The 16,820-nt window shown below is 46.4% G+C and overlaps 1 protein-coding gene across 1 annotated transcript in view; it reads right to left on the bottom strand.

The window, feature by feature from the left end:
- LOC117502203 (CUB and sushi domain-containing protein 3-like) overlaps window positions 1–16,820 on the bottom strand; it is a 1,088,443-nt gene that overhangs the window by 567,915 nt on the left and 503,708 nt on the right.

The raw sequence follows: 16,820 nt of genomic DNA, 5'->3' as shown, positions 1-16,820 counted from the left end.
ACCTGTCATAAAACATCTGCCAAATAAGCATGCGTCTCTGTTGTGGCAACCCCTAAGGAGAAGCAGTTGTTTTTTGTTTTGTCTTTTGAGGAATCATGACTTTGCTCAAGGGCAGGGCTCTTTATAGGAGATTGGAATAAAAATAGTGAGGCGGTGTAGCAAAACAATTGTTCATTTGTGATAAACGCATGGAATTTAGCACATATATTCTAAATTAACTAATGTTTATTTTCAGACATGGAGCCCTCCTGGTGCTGACGTCTAATGAGCTACAGGGGTCAAAAAGAATTACACAGGGGGTCAAAATTTAAAAATGCTCCAATCATGTTGAAAACTATACCACATTATTTGTCTGATCATAACAACTCCAAAAAAGTATAGTTTGGACTATCTATGACTCTATGTTCATGTTTATTAATACTGTAGCGGCCTGACACAACAGTTCCATGTCATATCTTCTACAGAGTTAGAAGTTAATCATATATTACAGTGTGAGATCCGTTCAGCTCCGAGCCTGACGCGTGCAATGACGTGTTACTGCACACCATGGAGAGGCGCAGCTGCCCATGTTATATACATAAATGATGGAGACAATATTCACATTATTTAAGTCACTCATGGGAAGGAATGGACAAATATCTGTACTGTAATGTGTATTGTGGATATAACAGCCTGTTCAGATTTGTGGTGGCGTGCACACAGTAGCGCATGGAGCTTTCGGTTTGATAGCCACTGTTTACATGCACTGTACATGGTAATAATTCATAATTTTTTATCATGATGAAGCATGCCACATACATTTCAACAGTTCCTTTGCGCTCCGGTGGGGTGGGTGGGGGGTGGACATTATTATACGTGGCACATGCAGGTCATACCGGCAGGCGTTACCGTGCCAGATCCATCTCGTGGTTTCCTTGTATTCGCTCAAATCTTTTCGGATCCCATTTTGCTGCCCTTGGAATATGTAAATTGCGGTCAGATGGTCCTTAGATTGCACATGGACCACAGTCGGATAGGTGTCCCATCTCCATGGCGCCCAGAGGGTTTTGAACATGTGCATCACACTCGGGGCCACCAGCCGATTTTGACCAACTGTGTGGACTTCCACAGATGGCTGTCAGAATGTTTTGGAACTGAAATCCGACACTTTTCGGATGTGCGACGATTCGTAATTCTGACGCCATTCTGCGTGATTCCAGCTATGCGTGACGGGGGTATTAGGCCAGAACCTGCACTGGGCATCTTACCTTATTAACATCAAATATTTTGAAGCTTATGTGTAAAATCAAAAGACTCTGCAAGCTTTTATTTCTAACTTCTTGAGTCGTGCCAAGAAAACTTTTCAACTGAGACAAAATTGGCTTGATATGTCATTCGTATGCTCGTACACAGATGAACTTGAAAGGCACAAATATTTTCTATTTTGCCAATTTCTCAACATTATGACATCTCTTTGTATTTTTCCAAGTATTCTGACATTGAAAACTGTTCTTTTTTAGTTTGCAGTTTTTTGTTTTGTTTTTTTACATTTTTGACATGTAATATACTTTTGGGGGGGGTGGTTCTTCTTGTATCAACATGTAAAAGTTGATATCTTTAAAAAAAAAAAAAAATTACTAGATTAACCAGATTATCAAAATAATTTGTAATACGTAAATGGATTAACAAAATTCTCATGCTTGTTTGAGTTGAACATATACATGTAATTGTTATATTATTGTTATGTAGAGGCATATAACTGTCTCTACATCTGGATTTGGTCCCTGGGTGCCAGACTCTGTCCACTGCTCCTAGTGGTTAGATTTTGTCTAACTGTAATTAGGATGGGTTAAATGTACAGGCCACATTTCATTGTATGTACAATGTCAAATAAAGGAAATTGTCATTATTATAATGATGATGATGATGATGATGATGATGATGATGATGATGATGACACAAGTAAAAAAAAATACTGGAAAACCAATCAGGAACAAAAACTTTTATATGTTCCCAAGTTGGAGGGAACACATAAAAATTAATCTGGTCTATAAGACTCAAAGTAATTCTGGTGATAAACATCCTTTGCAAAGGTATTTAAAGCAGTTTTAACTCAAACAGTCCTTATCTAAAAGAAGTTGGCAAATAACTATCAAATTAAACACATATTAAAAAAAAATCATCATCTACTCAAAGTTTCATGGTCAGAAAAAGACACATTGTGCTCAGGATGATGCTTGTTAGATACTAACACATCATCATCACAGCCTGTTCCAAATATGTTCCCCTGAGGGACACCAATCGGGATCCTTAAGCTTATGTTTTTTATAGTCCAAACTGCCAGGCACAGTGGCTGTAAAAAGACATTCTGACTGCATTCCCAGTCAAAAGCAGGCTAAAATTGGCCCCAGAGAAAGTGAGGGAGAGAATGAGAGTGTTTCATAGGTAATCACACGATTCCCACAAGATACATTAACTGCTATGTTCCCACACACAAAGATGGTGGTGTGTGTATGTATCTGCACACGTGTGTTGGGGGTGGGGGTGGGGTGGGGGTATTATAAGCCATAAAAAAGGAAGTAGATGGAGAGTGGGGACCGACTCTGGTCTTATTGTTTGAACTTGATTAATACACCTATGAAACTGATCACACAGAGAGGAAGAAGGAGGCGCAGTGGGAGAGACAGATGGTTTGAAGGGAGTCTCACGAACATTAGGGGCTGACGGATATGAGAAGTGGCCCCAATACACCACCAATAGAAAGAACTGTGAAATTACTCAGCTGAAGGGTGGCAGGAAGCAAAGATCCTCACGATGAACAACAGGGAGAGATGGAGCTGCAGGTTTTTCCTTCTGTGGTTAAATTTAACCAACACTTGATGGCATCACTGCTTTAACAATGGGAGGGGTAGAAAGCTTCAGAGCACAGCTCCATACTTTCCTTGCTACAACATGTGTAAACATCATAATGTCTGTTTTGAAACATTTACATGTTCTTGAAATAATGGGGGCAGCTGTGAAACTTGACAGCAGTACTGAATGGCATGGAAGAAGACCTCACATGGAGAAGGAAATTTTGGCTCCTGGCCCTCTGACTGTGGCCCTGGCCCTCTGACTCTTCTACTCATCCTGATGTTCCTGCTGTGCAGGAACATGTATCATGTATCTGGTAGCAGCCTGTGAGCAGGACTTATGTCTCTTTTGTCCTTTATTTCACAATTATGACAGATTTTTTGGAGCGGCAGCAGCCCCACAGCAGCGGGGAGCGGAGTTTCTTTCCCTTTGTATTTTACGTGCGCGCGAGTGAATCGTCCGTGGAGATTATTTACTTATTAACTACACAGATGTATAATAAAACAAATGGTGACTGGTTTCTAAACACAATTATGACAGAGTTTTTTGGGGGGGAAGAGCGAGCTGCAGCAAGCAGCGGAGTTTCTTTTTTTTTATTTAATTGTTTCCATGTGCGCACGTGAACGGGACAGGAGGTCCTCAAACTGGGTCCCCGCAGAGGTGGAAGGACCGCTGAAAGCAGCCGTCATCCAGACGCAGCTCCTGCAGCAATAATGATACTCCCTGAATTGGGAGCTTTCCACAACAACTCGCTCCGTGTGATCAAGGTCCGTCATGTTAACTTGACTTAACACCGGAGCCGGTGAGCGGAATGGAAGCTCCTCCAATCTGATGACGCACCAGGCGAATTTTCGCAGCAAAAGCAGAGCGACACACCAGGTGTAGGAGGCGCGTCTGTTGCCACGCGACCTCCGCAAATTTGTAGCGTCTGATCGTCAGTGGTGGGCACACTTCCGATAATCCGATAACAGATAATTATCGAAGATAATGTTTTCATTATTGGATTATCTTTTTAGATAAATTTAAAACCATCATCGGACTAATTATCTTCCGATGAATTACCGTCAGATAACTTTGAGACCGATAACGTACTAAACTAAGCTGAACAGTGAAAAACATTTTTAAAACTGTTAAGCTGTTGAGACCTACCTGTTAAAAGTTTCCTAATAAGCATGTTGTTCTACTCTCTGTAATCAAAAACCACTCTACGTCTGTAAGCAAAGGAGAACTGGCGACCAAAAAAAAAGTCATTTCCTTTAACACCCATACTAATATAATCACATGTCACCAAGTCATCCAGAGGCATACATGTTTAACTTATGGTTCAAATTTTAATCACTCATTTTAGACAAGTTATTTAAAATTATTGTCATGTCTGAAGTTTATAAAGTGAAAATATCAGATATATGTTTTCATTTTAAAGTAATAGGCTAATTTTTAAGGTTTGTGAGCACATGCTGTGCCAGGCAGCAATGCATTATGGGTAGCATAAGGTAATCTCAGGCGTTCACAACAGGACAAATGCATTTCAGACACTCTGTTCAGGGTCCACAGATAACAGCATTAAACTCTAGTGCCTAAAACTCTCGTGAATATATTCTCTGGGTTTATAGACGTTAGTGTATTTGCGTTTGTTAAAATCCACGCATCTTAAATGTAGCAGACACGGATTATCTGGAATTTTGTTTGACAGTTTTTCAAGGCCGCTACTGCCATCTACTGGCCAGGAGTGTTCATGGCAGTATTAAACGTCTGGGTACATGGCTGCTCTCAAAGTGTTGGTATTGTCCCTTGTCCAGGCGCTTTTTGTGTGCATATATGTTAACTTTGTATTCTAAAACTACGGTTAGAAGTAATTCCTACTCCTTATCGGTCCACACGAACGAGGTTGGTGCCATGTTTTTAGTTTTTGTGGAAGTGACGACAAGAGAATAAGGCTCCTGATTGGATAGAATTTTAATCAGTACTGCCACCCAAAGGTTTGGCAGACTAATTACAACACATTTATACGGTTCGATGTGGATGGATTTTTTTTTTAAACGACGTAGTGTGGATGAAGTTTTTTCCCCAAACTGAAAGGGTAAGATATTTGGTTTTACAAATACCCGACAACATGTGTACATGGCCTTATGTCTGTGAAAGACACTATATAAATCAATTTACTTACTTACTTACTAATATTGAGTGCACGTTTTACAACATCATAAAAGTTTTAAAACATGCAACTGCGATGACACTTCCAGGGCTCCGTAAAAATGTCTGTTTTTACAAATACAAATGGAATATTTTACAAAAGCACATTTATCTTTAAACCAACACACGACACACGTCACATTAACGTGTTGGTTTACATAATGGATTACTGAACCAATCACTGTTTAGCACTTTTACCCAGAATGCTTTGCGGTCTGTGTTTGTTACAAAACCTCAGAATTAGTGCCTTATTCAACATTAAAAGATATATGTTATTTTAACTTTGTACAAATGACAGAATTGACATTAATGGAGTTATTCTATCAGTATTTCAAAAAAACATAAGTTAGTATGACTTTATTTTTCAAGACCTCCGCCTGACCGGAGTGTTGAAATTGATAGGGAGTTAGCCTTATATGGCTGCTCTTGGTGTGCCTCTGTGGTGGGAGTGCTGTTGTAAACAAGAGCTTCCAGCAGCGGCAGAATGTTGAAAGAAAATTATTATGATTAGTAAAGAGTTGATTTCGTGGGTGCTCTCAGGCTTTGTCTGTGCTGCTTCCTGCAGGGAGCAGCATGGTCAAACATTCTTGCTTATTCTTTAGGTCTTTTACCGCTTTTGATGCTTTCAAAAGTGATCATGTTAAAAATCAATTTCAGCTCTTTAGTAACTGCAAATGTCCCATAGACAACACCGGAATTTATCGATTATCTGTAACTTCCGATACATTTTTGGGTGGTTTATCTTTATCAAAGATAACTTTTCAGTTATCCTATTATCGAAGTTAACTTTTTGGTTATCTGTGCCCACCACTGCTGATCGCGCCCGTTGTGAACGCGGCATTAAAGGATTGCTTTGCGTCAGTGAAAAGCTGGATGTCCAGCAATTTCTTATTTACAAGACCGAAATGATGGTTCTTGGTCCAGCGAGACATCAGCATCACTTTGACCAGCTAACGGGTAACCTAGGCTCATGTGTCATACATCACAGTGACAATGTGAGGAAACTTGGAGTGATTTTTGATCCCACGTTGTCCTTTGACCTCCACATTAGAGATATTACGAGGACTGCTTTCTTCCACCTGCAAAATATAGGAAAGAGTTGTCCCATCCTGTCTATGGCTGAAGCAGAGACCCTGATTCATGCATTTGTTTCTTCTAGATTGGACATCTGCAATGTTCTGTTATCTGGTATACCGCAGTCCAGCATTAGGGCTCTCCAACTGGTTCAAAATGCTGCTGCCAGAAAGTTTGATCGCATTACACCCATTTTGGCGTCTCCTCACTGGCTTCCTGTGTCTGGGAGGTCAGATTTTAAGGGTCTGCGTTTAACCTATAAAATTATTCACGGACTAGCAGCTCCCTACTTAGCTGACCTAATTAAACCCTATGTACCGGCCAGGGTTCTGCGTTCTCAGGGCGCACAACTACTTTGTGTCCCAAGGGTGAATAAAAAGTCTGTGGGTCACAGAGGTTTCTCTTATTGTGCACCTGTTTGGTGGAATGATCTTCCTGCAGAGATAAAAGAGTCATATTCTGTAGAGACATTCCAATCCAGACTTAAGATGCATTTATTCTCCCTCTTGTATGGCTAGCATACTGGCATAGTATGGAACTATGCTTCCTATCCTTTCAAAGTCAAAAGAACAGGTCTCAGCCTCAACTTAATCTAAGTTCCGGGTCTGTTAGTAACATTTAGGGCGAGCGGGCCGCAATCACCTTAGTATTTTCTCTGCTTTCCTGTCAATTTACTGCTGATGAATTATACCTTAGGTGTGTTTTTTTCCAACCGACTGATTTTGCTCTTTTTATAATAATGACCTTATTTAACCAGATTAAAAGCCCATTGAGATTGAAACCTTTTTTACAAGGGAGACCTGGCCAAGAAAGGCATCAGCACACATCCTATTAGATGGGTTAACATCATCAGGAGAGTATTAAAAACAAACAAAATACAAGCAAAATACAAGCAATATAGACAGTGTGGTACAGTATATAAGATAAAACAATTTAAGATTTAGAAACTGTGCAAAAGATTTCCGTTGCAGTCTCTTAAATAGAGTGGAAGGCGTTCAGACAATCAACCCAGACAGTTTCGGTTCAGATTGGAGGACATTCCAATCAGAGGGAGCAGAAAAACTGAAAGATTCTTTCCTGTTATAGTACGAACACGAGGTACACGAAAGCACACATGTCACCCGAGTGCAAAGCATAACAGCTTTCAGATCTCCGAAGTAAATTGGATCAATAAGTCGAACCATTTTTCTCTCGGATGGCATTTCACGGGATAGTGGCTGTGGACCATTGGATGCTGGACTAACTGCGAGATGACATGCTTGAAGCTGATGCAGCAGATGTTTGGACATCAACAAGGGTTCTGTTTCTTCAGCTTTGTAAAACTTTGTTAAAACCTTGTAACTGTTAGAATGGCCTAAGCAGAGGTTCACCCCCTTGAGTCCTGTCCTGCTTGAGGTTTTCTTCCTCAATATCATCAGAGGGAGTTTTCCTTACCACTGTCACCTGTGTGTTTGCTGTGTGAAGCACCTTGAGGCAGCTTTGTTGTGATTTGGTGCAATATAAAATGAAACAAACTGAAAATTGAAAATAAACTGAAATATGGCTGAAGAGTTAGTGAGGTGACTGTGTAGAAGCTTCACTTTGATTTATGAATTTTTTTCCAAGCCATGAATACACAGGTTTCAGAATCTCTTCCCCCTGTTGGCCATAATTCGAACTGAAATGTCTCAAACCCTGAAATGAGTACAAACATTATTATATGCCCTTTTGAACTTGGTTATCGTGTCATCTACTAATCTAAGCCCCGACCTTCTAGCACTTCTAGTGCAGATGCTCACAGAGCTTTATAATGATGACTAACATTCACAAACATAATTTGCACACGGATAGCAGCATACTGTTAAGGTGTTCAACTGCACACCAGAGCAATTTGGGGACTAAAGACTTTACTCAAGGGACCTTAGTGATTTCTGGCTGACGGGTAATTGAACAGAGGTTCGTCTGCACAGTAAAATCACTAGTGTAACACTAACACTGACAGTGGTAAATTAACACTGCCAGTGAACATATGGTCCCACCATATGTTCACTGCCAGTGTTAATTTAACACTGGTGATTTTACTGTATGGTCACAAGCCTGCCTCTCTAACCTGATCATAATAAATCAGTTAATTCCACGTGGTGTATTGTAGTTGACATCCTGTGTTTGTTGAAAGTATTTTTGTCTCAGTCAATGGAAAATCATCAAGAATATAAATGACAACGAAATCTTTTGCTAAAGACCCTGATGGACCCAACCACCATCCTTATCGCTGCACAGACACCTGCTGAGGACACAAACACAAGGTGATCTATCACCGCAGTAACCCTCCATGCTGCACCGTAAATGGATGGCAGGTTTGCCTGGTGCTGCGACCTGTAGGCCTATTGATCGAAGCCGTCAGCGTGGCCCGATTCGCCACACTGACACACATGGTTAAGCTAACACATTTCACCTTTGGCACCACTCACTTTTTTAATCATCACTTTTCCCTTTGCACCTTTGTTCCATCATCTCTTTTTCATCAAGTGTTTTCCTCTCCCCTGCCTCATTTTCTCTCTTTTATCTCTTTTATTCTCCCTTTTTCCATCTGTCTCTCCTCCCATTTGCCACTCCACCCACCCCACTTACCTCCTGCTCCTCACATCCCTCCTCCTCAACAAAACACTGTGATTGTGTGCCAGCTCTTTGCCTCCCTGTTCCTTTCTCTTTTTTCTGCCCTATTTCATCCATGACTCGATGTGCTTCCTTCTGTCCACCAGGTGTTTTTTCTACTGTGAACGTCACTGTTGTGTGGGCCGCTGAAGAGGAGGTACTGCTGGCCCACCATCACCAGAGGGCGCCCTGCCTGGAGTGCGGGCTCCAGGCACCAGAGGGCGCCGCCGCCTCACGGGAGCAGCCACGGTGACAGCTGTCACCCATCACCTGAGACAGCTGACGGCAATCATCAGTGGGGTATATCAGCAGGACGGCATCTCCACCTCATTGCCGAGATATCGTTTCTACCAGAGAGGTAACATATCAAAGCATACTGAGTACACAGTTTTGACTGAGCTAGTTATTGGTTTACTGTTCCAACGAGAGGCGGAGGTACCTTTCCTGCCGTTCGGAGTTCTGGGTGCAAACGCGCCCCCATCTAACTGTTCTTTTTCCCTCGCCAGCAGTACCAGGTCCGACACGCGGAGGCAGTGGCCACCTGGGAGTTCGGGACTTGGCGGCTCCAGTATTCCCGGGGTCCTGTGGCGGAGGAAGCCGTGTGGTTCCGGTCTTACCTTGGAGAGGCGTCTCCTATCTTCGAGCCTGCCCACACGACACCTTTGTGTATTGACTTTTGTCCATTTCTGTAATTGGTTGTATTCGTTGTTGCACATTCACAACAGTAAAGCGTTGTTATTTTGACTTACTCCATTGACCGTTCATTTGCGCCCCCTGTTGTGGGTCCGTGTTCCTACACTTTCCCAACAGGATATCTCGGCCAGCGTCATGGATCCCGAGGGGCGTCAACCGGCTGTTGAACGGCCAATGGAAGAACAAGGCGCACAGGCGGTCCACAGGAGGGGTATCGGTGAGTTGCAGCGGATCCTCACCGCTTTCACGACTCGGTTAGACTTGATGGCCGAGCAGAACGCCCTCCTGAACGCAGGGTGGGGCTCTCGCCGCGCAGGTGGAAGCGCGCCCTCCGGGCGCCGCTGCGGCTCTCCCTCCCGTAGACCCTGTGCGTGACAGCGACGTTCCACTGGTTTGTCCAACGACCCCCCCCCACCATCCCCTGAAGCATACATAAGCCCCCCGGAGCCGTACGGAGGCTGTGTGGAGACTGTGCGCGGATTTCCTTATGCAGTGTTCGCTCGTCTTCGCACAGCGTCCCGTCATGTACGCGACCGACGCTAGCAAAGTAGCTTATGTGATAAATCTGCTTCGTGGTGAGGCACGCGCTGGGCTACAGCGCTCTGGGAGCAAAGTTCACAGCTCCTTCTGACATATGATGGGTTTGTGAGGGAGCTCAGAACAGTGTTCGATCACCCTAATAGAGGAGAGACCGCTTCAGCCGTGCTGCTGTCAATGAGACAGGGGCGCCGGAGCGCAGCTGCCTATGCAGTCGACCTTCCGCATCGCGGCTGCGAGGTCCGGCTGGAATAACACTGCCCTCCGCACCGCCTTCGTAAACGGGCCTGTCATTGGTCCTCAAGGAGCACCTGGTGGCTAAGGACGAACCGCGGGATTTGGATGGGCTTATCGATCTTGTCATACGATTAGACAATCGGTTAAATGAGCGCCGTCGGGAACGAGACGAAGGGCTGTCGGCCACGGCACACGTCGTCCCTTCCCTTCCGGTTCCAACCGCGTTCCGCCCTCCCCACGCTCCACGGCCCCTGCGCTCCGTGCGATCACAGCTCCCCCTGCTGACGAAGCTAGGACACGAGTAGGGCAACATTTAGGGCAACGGCCACACAGAGGAGGCTGGCCCGCGGAGCGTGTTTTGTTTGTGGCTCGATTGAGCATCAGGTACGAGACTGCCCCGAGCGGTAAACACCAACGCCCGCCCCTAGACACTGGGCTAGGGGGGGGCCGAGACGTGCACGTGGGACACACCCACATCGCCACACGACTCCCAGTTACAATCCTTTATGCGGGATTTAACCCTGAAGGCCCCAGCACTGGTGGACACGGGCTCAGAAGGGAATTTGCTTGATAGCAAATGGGCCAGGGAGATAGGGTTCCCTCTGGTGGCACTTACCTCGCCTGTGCAGGTACGCGGCACTAGATGGCTCCCTACTCCCTCCAATCACTCACAAGACACCACCAGTAACTCTGGTGGTGTCGGGGAATCACCGGGAGGAGATCGAGTTTTTTGTGACTCCGGCCAACCTCCAGTGTGATTTTAGGTTTTCCCTGGATGTTGAAACACAATCCCCGGATCGATTGGCCGTGCGGGGGTAGTGGTCCAGGGGAGCGAGACCTGCCATCGGGTATGTTAGGTTCCTCGGTTCCTCCCGGTTCCCAGGCCAGGGAGGAGGTCAGAGCCCCGCCCAATCTAGGACGGGTGCCGGTGCAGTACCATGACCTTGCGGAGGTGTTCAGCAAGGATCTGGCACTCACCCTTCCCCCGCACCGCCCGTATGATTGTGCCATTGATTTGGTTCCGGGCGTTGAGTTCCCGTCCAGCAGGCTGTACAACCTCTCACGACCTGAACGCGAATCAATGGAGACCTACATCCGGGACTCTTTGGCTGCCGGGTTGATCTGGAATTCCACCTCCCCGATGGGTGCGGGTTTCTTTTTTGTGGGGAAAAAGGATGGCGGATTACGTCCATGCATTGATTACAGGGGGCTGAACGAAGTCACGGTTCGTAACCGATACCCTTACCCTTGTGGATTCGGTGTTCACGCCCCTGCATGGAGCCAAGATATTCACCAAGCTTGATCTTAGGAATGCGTATCACCTGGTTCGGATCCGGAAGGGAGACGAGTGGAAGACGGCATTTAACACCCGTTGGGTCATTTTGAGTACCTGGTCATGCCGTTCGGTCTTACAAATGCTCCCGCGACGTTCCAAGCATTGGTTAATGATGTCCTTGCGGGACTTCCTGCACCGATTCGTCTTCGTATATCTAGACGACATACTCATCTTTTCTCCGGATCCTGAGACTCATGTCCGACATGTACGTCAGGTCCTGCAGCGGTTATTGGAGAAACGGCTGTTTGTTTAAGGGCGAGAAGTGTGGGTTTCACCGCACCTCTTTGTCCTTCCTGGGTTCATCATCTCCCCCAACTCCGTCGCTCCTGATCGGCCAAGGTTGCAGCGGTGAGAGACTGGCCCCAACCCACAAGCCGTAGGAAGCTGCAACAGTTCCTCGCTTTGCAAATTTCTACAGGAGGTTCATTAAGGGCTACAGCCAGGTTGTTAGCCCCCTGACAGCCCTGACCTCACCAAAAGTCCCCTTCACCTGGTCGGATCGTTGCGATGCCGCGTTCAAGGAGTTGAAACGGCGCTTCTCGTCTGCACCCGTTCTGGTGCAGCCCGATCCTAGTCGCAGTTAGTGGTTGAGTGGACGCCTCGGACTCAGGGATAGGAGCTGTGCTGTCCCAGAGTGGAAGACCGATAAGGTCCTTCATCCGTGTGCCTATTTTTCCCGCAGGTGACCCCGGCTGAACCGGAACTATGACGTCGGCAACCGAGAAACTCCTTGCGGTGAAGAGGCTCTTGAAGAGTGGAGACACCTGTTGGAGGGAACGTCCGTGCCATTCACGGTTTCACTGACCACCGGAACCTGGAATATATCAGGACCGCCAAGCGGCTGAATACCAGGCAAGCCCGCTGGTCACTGTTCTTCGGACGTTTTGACTTCCGCATCACCTACCGGCCCGGGACCAAGAACCAGAAGTCGGATGCCTTGTCCCGGGTACACGAAGACGAGGTCAAAGCGGAGTTGTCGGATCCACCGGAACCCATCATCCCGGAGTCCACTATCGTGGCCACCCTCACCCTGGGACGTAGGAGAGAACCGTCCGGGAGGCCCTGGCACGAAGCCCGGACCCCGGGGCTGGACCAAAGAACAGACTTTACGTCCCACCAGAGGCAAGGGCTGCAGTCCTGGACTTCTGTCACGGCTCTAAGCTCTCCTGTCATCCAGGGGTGCGAAGAACCGTGCAGTTGTCCGGCAGCGCTTCTGGTGGGCATCCCTGGAGGCCGACGTCCGGGATTATATCCAGGCCTGCACCACCTGTGCCAGGGGCAAGGCCCGACCATCGCAAGGCTCCGGGACTGCTACAGCCGCTGCCGTGCCTCATCGCCCCTGGTCCCACATCGGCCTGGATTTGTCACGGGCCTCCCGCCGTCCCAGGGAAACACTGTGATCCTCACGATAGTGGACCGATTCTCCAAGGCGGCCCACTTCGTGGCCCTCCCGAAGCTCCCAACGGCCCAGGAGACAGCGGACCTCCTGGTCCACCACGTCGTCCGCCTGCATGGGATACCATCAGACATCGTCTACGATCGCGGTCCCCAGTTCTCCTCGCATGTCTGGAGGTGCTTTTGCCGGGAACTGGGGGCCACGGTCAGTCTCTCGTCCGGGTATCACCCCCAGACCAACGGGCAAGCAGAGCGGGCCAATCAAGAAATGGAGCAAACACTGCGTTGTGTGACAGCCGCGCACCCGGCGGCCTGGAGTACTCATCCGGCCTGGATCGAGTACGACCCACAACAGTCAAGTGTCATCAGCCACCGGCCTCTCCCCCTTTGAGGTGTGTTTGGGTATCAGCCCCCGTTGTTCCCGGTGGTTGAGGGAGAGGTACGGGTGCCCTCGGTACAGGCCCACCTGCGGAAGTGCCGTCGGGTGTGGCGTGCCGCCCGTTCTGCTTTGCTGAAGGCCCGGATGAGGGCGAAGACCCATGCAGACGGCGGCGGACCCCGGCCCCTACGTATCGCCCCGGGCAGGAAGTGTGGTTGTCCACCAAGGACATTCCACTGCAAGTGGCCTCCCAAAACCCAAGACAGGTACATAGGTCCGTTTAAAATTCTCAAGGTCATCAATCCCGCCGCAAGTGAGGCTTCGGCTTCCAGCCTCACTGCGGATCCATCCAGTATTCATGTGTCAAAAATCAAGCCCCATCACACCTCGCCCCTCTGTACACCCGGTCCGGCACCACCTCCTGCCGGATCATCGATGGCGAACCGGCTTGGACAGTGCGCCGGTTGTTGGACGTCCGACGGATGGGCCGGGGCTTTTCAATATCTGGTGGACGGGAGGGGTACGGTCCCGAAGAACGCTCCTGGGTGAAGAAGAGCTTCATCCTGGACCCGGCCCTCCTGGCCGACTTCTACTGTCGCACCCGGACAAGCCCGGTCAGGCGCCAGGAGGCGCCCGTTGAGGGGGGGTCCTGTTGTGTGGCCGCTGAAGAGGATGGTACTGCTGGCCCACCATCACCAGAGGGCGCCCTGCCTGGAGTGCGGGCTCCAGGCACCAGAGGGCGCCGCCGCCTCACGGGAGCAGCCACGGTGGACAGCTGTCACCATCACCTGAGACAGCTGACGGCAATCATCAGTGGGGTATATCAGCAGGACTGGCATCTCCACCTCATTGCCGAGATATCGTTTCTACCAGAGAGGGTAACATATCAAAGCCTACTGAGTACACAGTTTTGACTGAGCTAGTTATTGGTTTACTGTTCCCAACGAGAGGTGGAGGTACCTTTCCTGCCGTTCGGAGTCTGGGTGCAAACGCGCCCCCATCTACTGGTTCTTTTCCCTCGCCGGCAGTACCAGGTCCGACACGCGGAGGCAGTGGCCACTGGGAGTTCGGGACTTGGCGGCTCCAGTATTCCGGGGTCCTGTGGCGGAGGAAGCCGTGTGTGGTTCCGGTCTTACCTTGGAGAGGCGTTCCTATCTTCGAGCCTGCCCACACGACACCTTTGTGTATTGACTTTGTCCATTTCTGTAATTGGTTGTATCGTTGTGCACATTCACAACAGTAAAGCGTGTTATTTTGACTTACTCCATTGACCGTTCATTTGCGCCCCCTGTGTGGGTCCGTGTTCCTACACTTTCCCAACAGTCACGTAACGTTGCTACTTTTGTATCCAGCAGCAACACCATATACTGTTTTTCATGGTCCAATGCTACACGCCACCTGCCTTTATTCATTCTCTATTCTCCTCTTTCTCTTGTCCTGAGTCTCTTGATGTACATTTGTTTCATACTTATACAAAAAACAATTTGGGCAGCCTCTTCCAGTGTACCTTGAATGCAAGTTCAATATGCATTGCGCCTTTAATCCCAAACCAGGAATAGCCAGACTAATTCCCAATCTAAGAAATAGTGCCGCTCCACTACATTTAATTTCAGGGGGCTGTCCCACTGGATGCAGACAAAACTGTCTCAACACTGTTGGATAGATACACATCCAATAATAGCAAGGAAGCATGTGACATAGGCAGTGCAACAACCAGAGTAGTGTCAACTACAATAGGTACATCGGTGAATGACTTTGTCAGTTTTGACATAAAAACCTGAAAGTCCACGGGATTTTAAATCTTTCATAAAACATTTCTGAACAGATCAAGCATCAAAAATTGGTTTCAGTAAAGTGGCTCTTTGGCACTCCTCAGTGCCCCCCACTGGCCCAGCCTGTTGTCGGCCGAGAAGAAACAGCTGTGAAATGGAGTGGACCAGACCCTTCCACAAAGTAAATTTATTCATGGAGGTGAACAGTAGGTCTGGTTTTCCAGGCTACTTATTTCCCGCTTTTTTTTCTACCAAATACAAAATTCACCAAATTATCACAGATAATTTGGATTGTGATATGTTTAACTTGTTTAACTGTGAATAATTGACCTATATGTTCTATAATATCTTGGCTATGATGTTAAACACCACCCAGTAGGGCATGTAGCACCACAGTATGTAATAATGGTGTAATATGCAACAATTTAACAATTAACATTTTTACCTCATATGTAATAACCCAACATTTTGTAATAATTTGCCACATTTTGTAATAAACCTTTTTGAACGCATTTTGTAATAACGTGCTACATATTACAGCAGTTATTACAAATGCAGGGTGTGGCACATTTTTGGGAAGAAAATGTAATAATTTGGTGCAATATGTCATCAACCACAGAAATTGATGCCCTAATTTGAAAAAAAAAAAAAAATCATTACCATCATAAACACTCGAGCTTAATTGGAATACATTTTTAAAACTAGCAGGGTATTGCATTAGTCAAACTGAAATCAAATGTACAGTATTCATTATATGGAAAATATGTTTACAAGCTCAGGTCATGTTTAAAAGTGATTCCCAGCAGAAGAAACGCTATAGTATGGACATTTTCATTTGGATAGACCTGCAGATGGACGGTACAGAGAGATAGACAAACACAGACACACATGGTGAAAACTATACATCTTCCCGGAGGTCTGTGGACTGCAATTAACACCATGCACACATGGAAGCAAGTACACAAACTATAGCTAAGGGAAACGTAGGAATAGTGCTGACAGGACAAATAACCACAATGATGTGCGGTAAACCTGTCTGGTAATTTTCATTGATACGCTCCAAAATAAATTTTAACCCACATTTGGCAGTTTGGCAGGTGTCGCTGTAATTTTGAGCCAAAGCAGAATGTATGTATATACTTCAACCAGCCACCAGGGGGGGCCCAGACATTTTGGCTTCTGTTTTGAGGAGCAGTTTTGTCATCCATCCACTTATGCTGGAAAATTGACAAATTGAAAAACAACACGATGAAAGGTATGAACAAAGAACAGATGTCAGATTCCGAAATCTTCTGGAATTTTATGTTGATTGATTTGCAACTATAACGGCCAATGAAATGCTAACAGATAAAAGACCAGACCTTTGAGTTTCCCAGATTCCCAGGTCCATTGAGTCAATATTGAGCAAACTAAGTTGCTGCTATGAATACAAGCAAATTAGAGTCATGGGGTTGCTTCAAGGCCTGTTTCTCATACATTTAACCAAAAAATAAAACAATATACACAACAGCATTATACAACATCAAGATATATGCAATTAAAAATAATATTTATTTTACATTTTTTGACAGCTCTACTGTTAACCATATTTGTGACCAGTACCCTTTGGACTTAATGCACAGGATATGGACAACAACACTCAATGACCGAGGATATCTGTGAAGTTATAGTAAGAAACTTAAGAGAGAGTTCAACATTCCTGTTGCTGAATGTACAAGAGTGCAACAAGCCGCTCGGG

The sequence above is a fragment of the Thalassophryne amazonica genome, chromosome 20 (assembly GCF_902500255.1).
Source record: "Thalassophryne amazonica chromosome 20, fThaAma1.1, whole genome shotgun sequence".
In the NCBI taxonomy this organism is placed as follows: domain Eukaryota; kingdom Metazoa; phylum Chordata; class Actinopteri; order Batrachoidiformes; family Batrachoididae; genus Thalassophryne; species Thalassophryne amazonica.
This window is presented reverse-complemented; position numbering and strand designations above follow the sequence as displayed.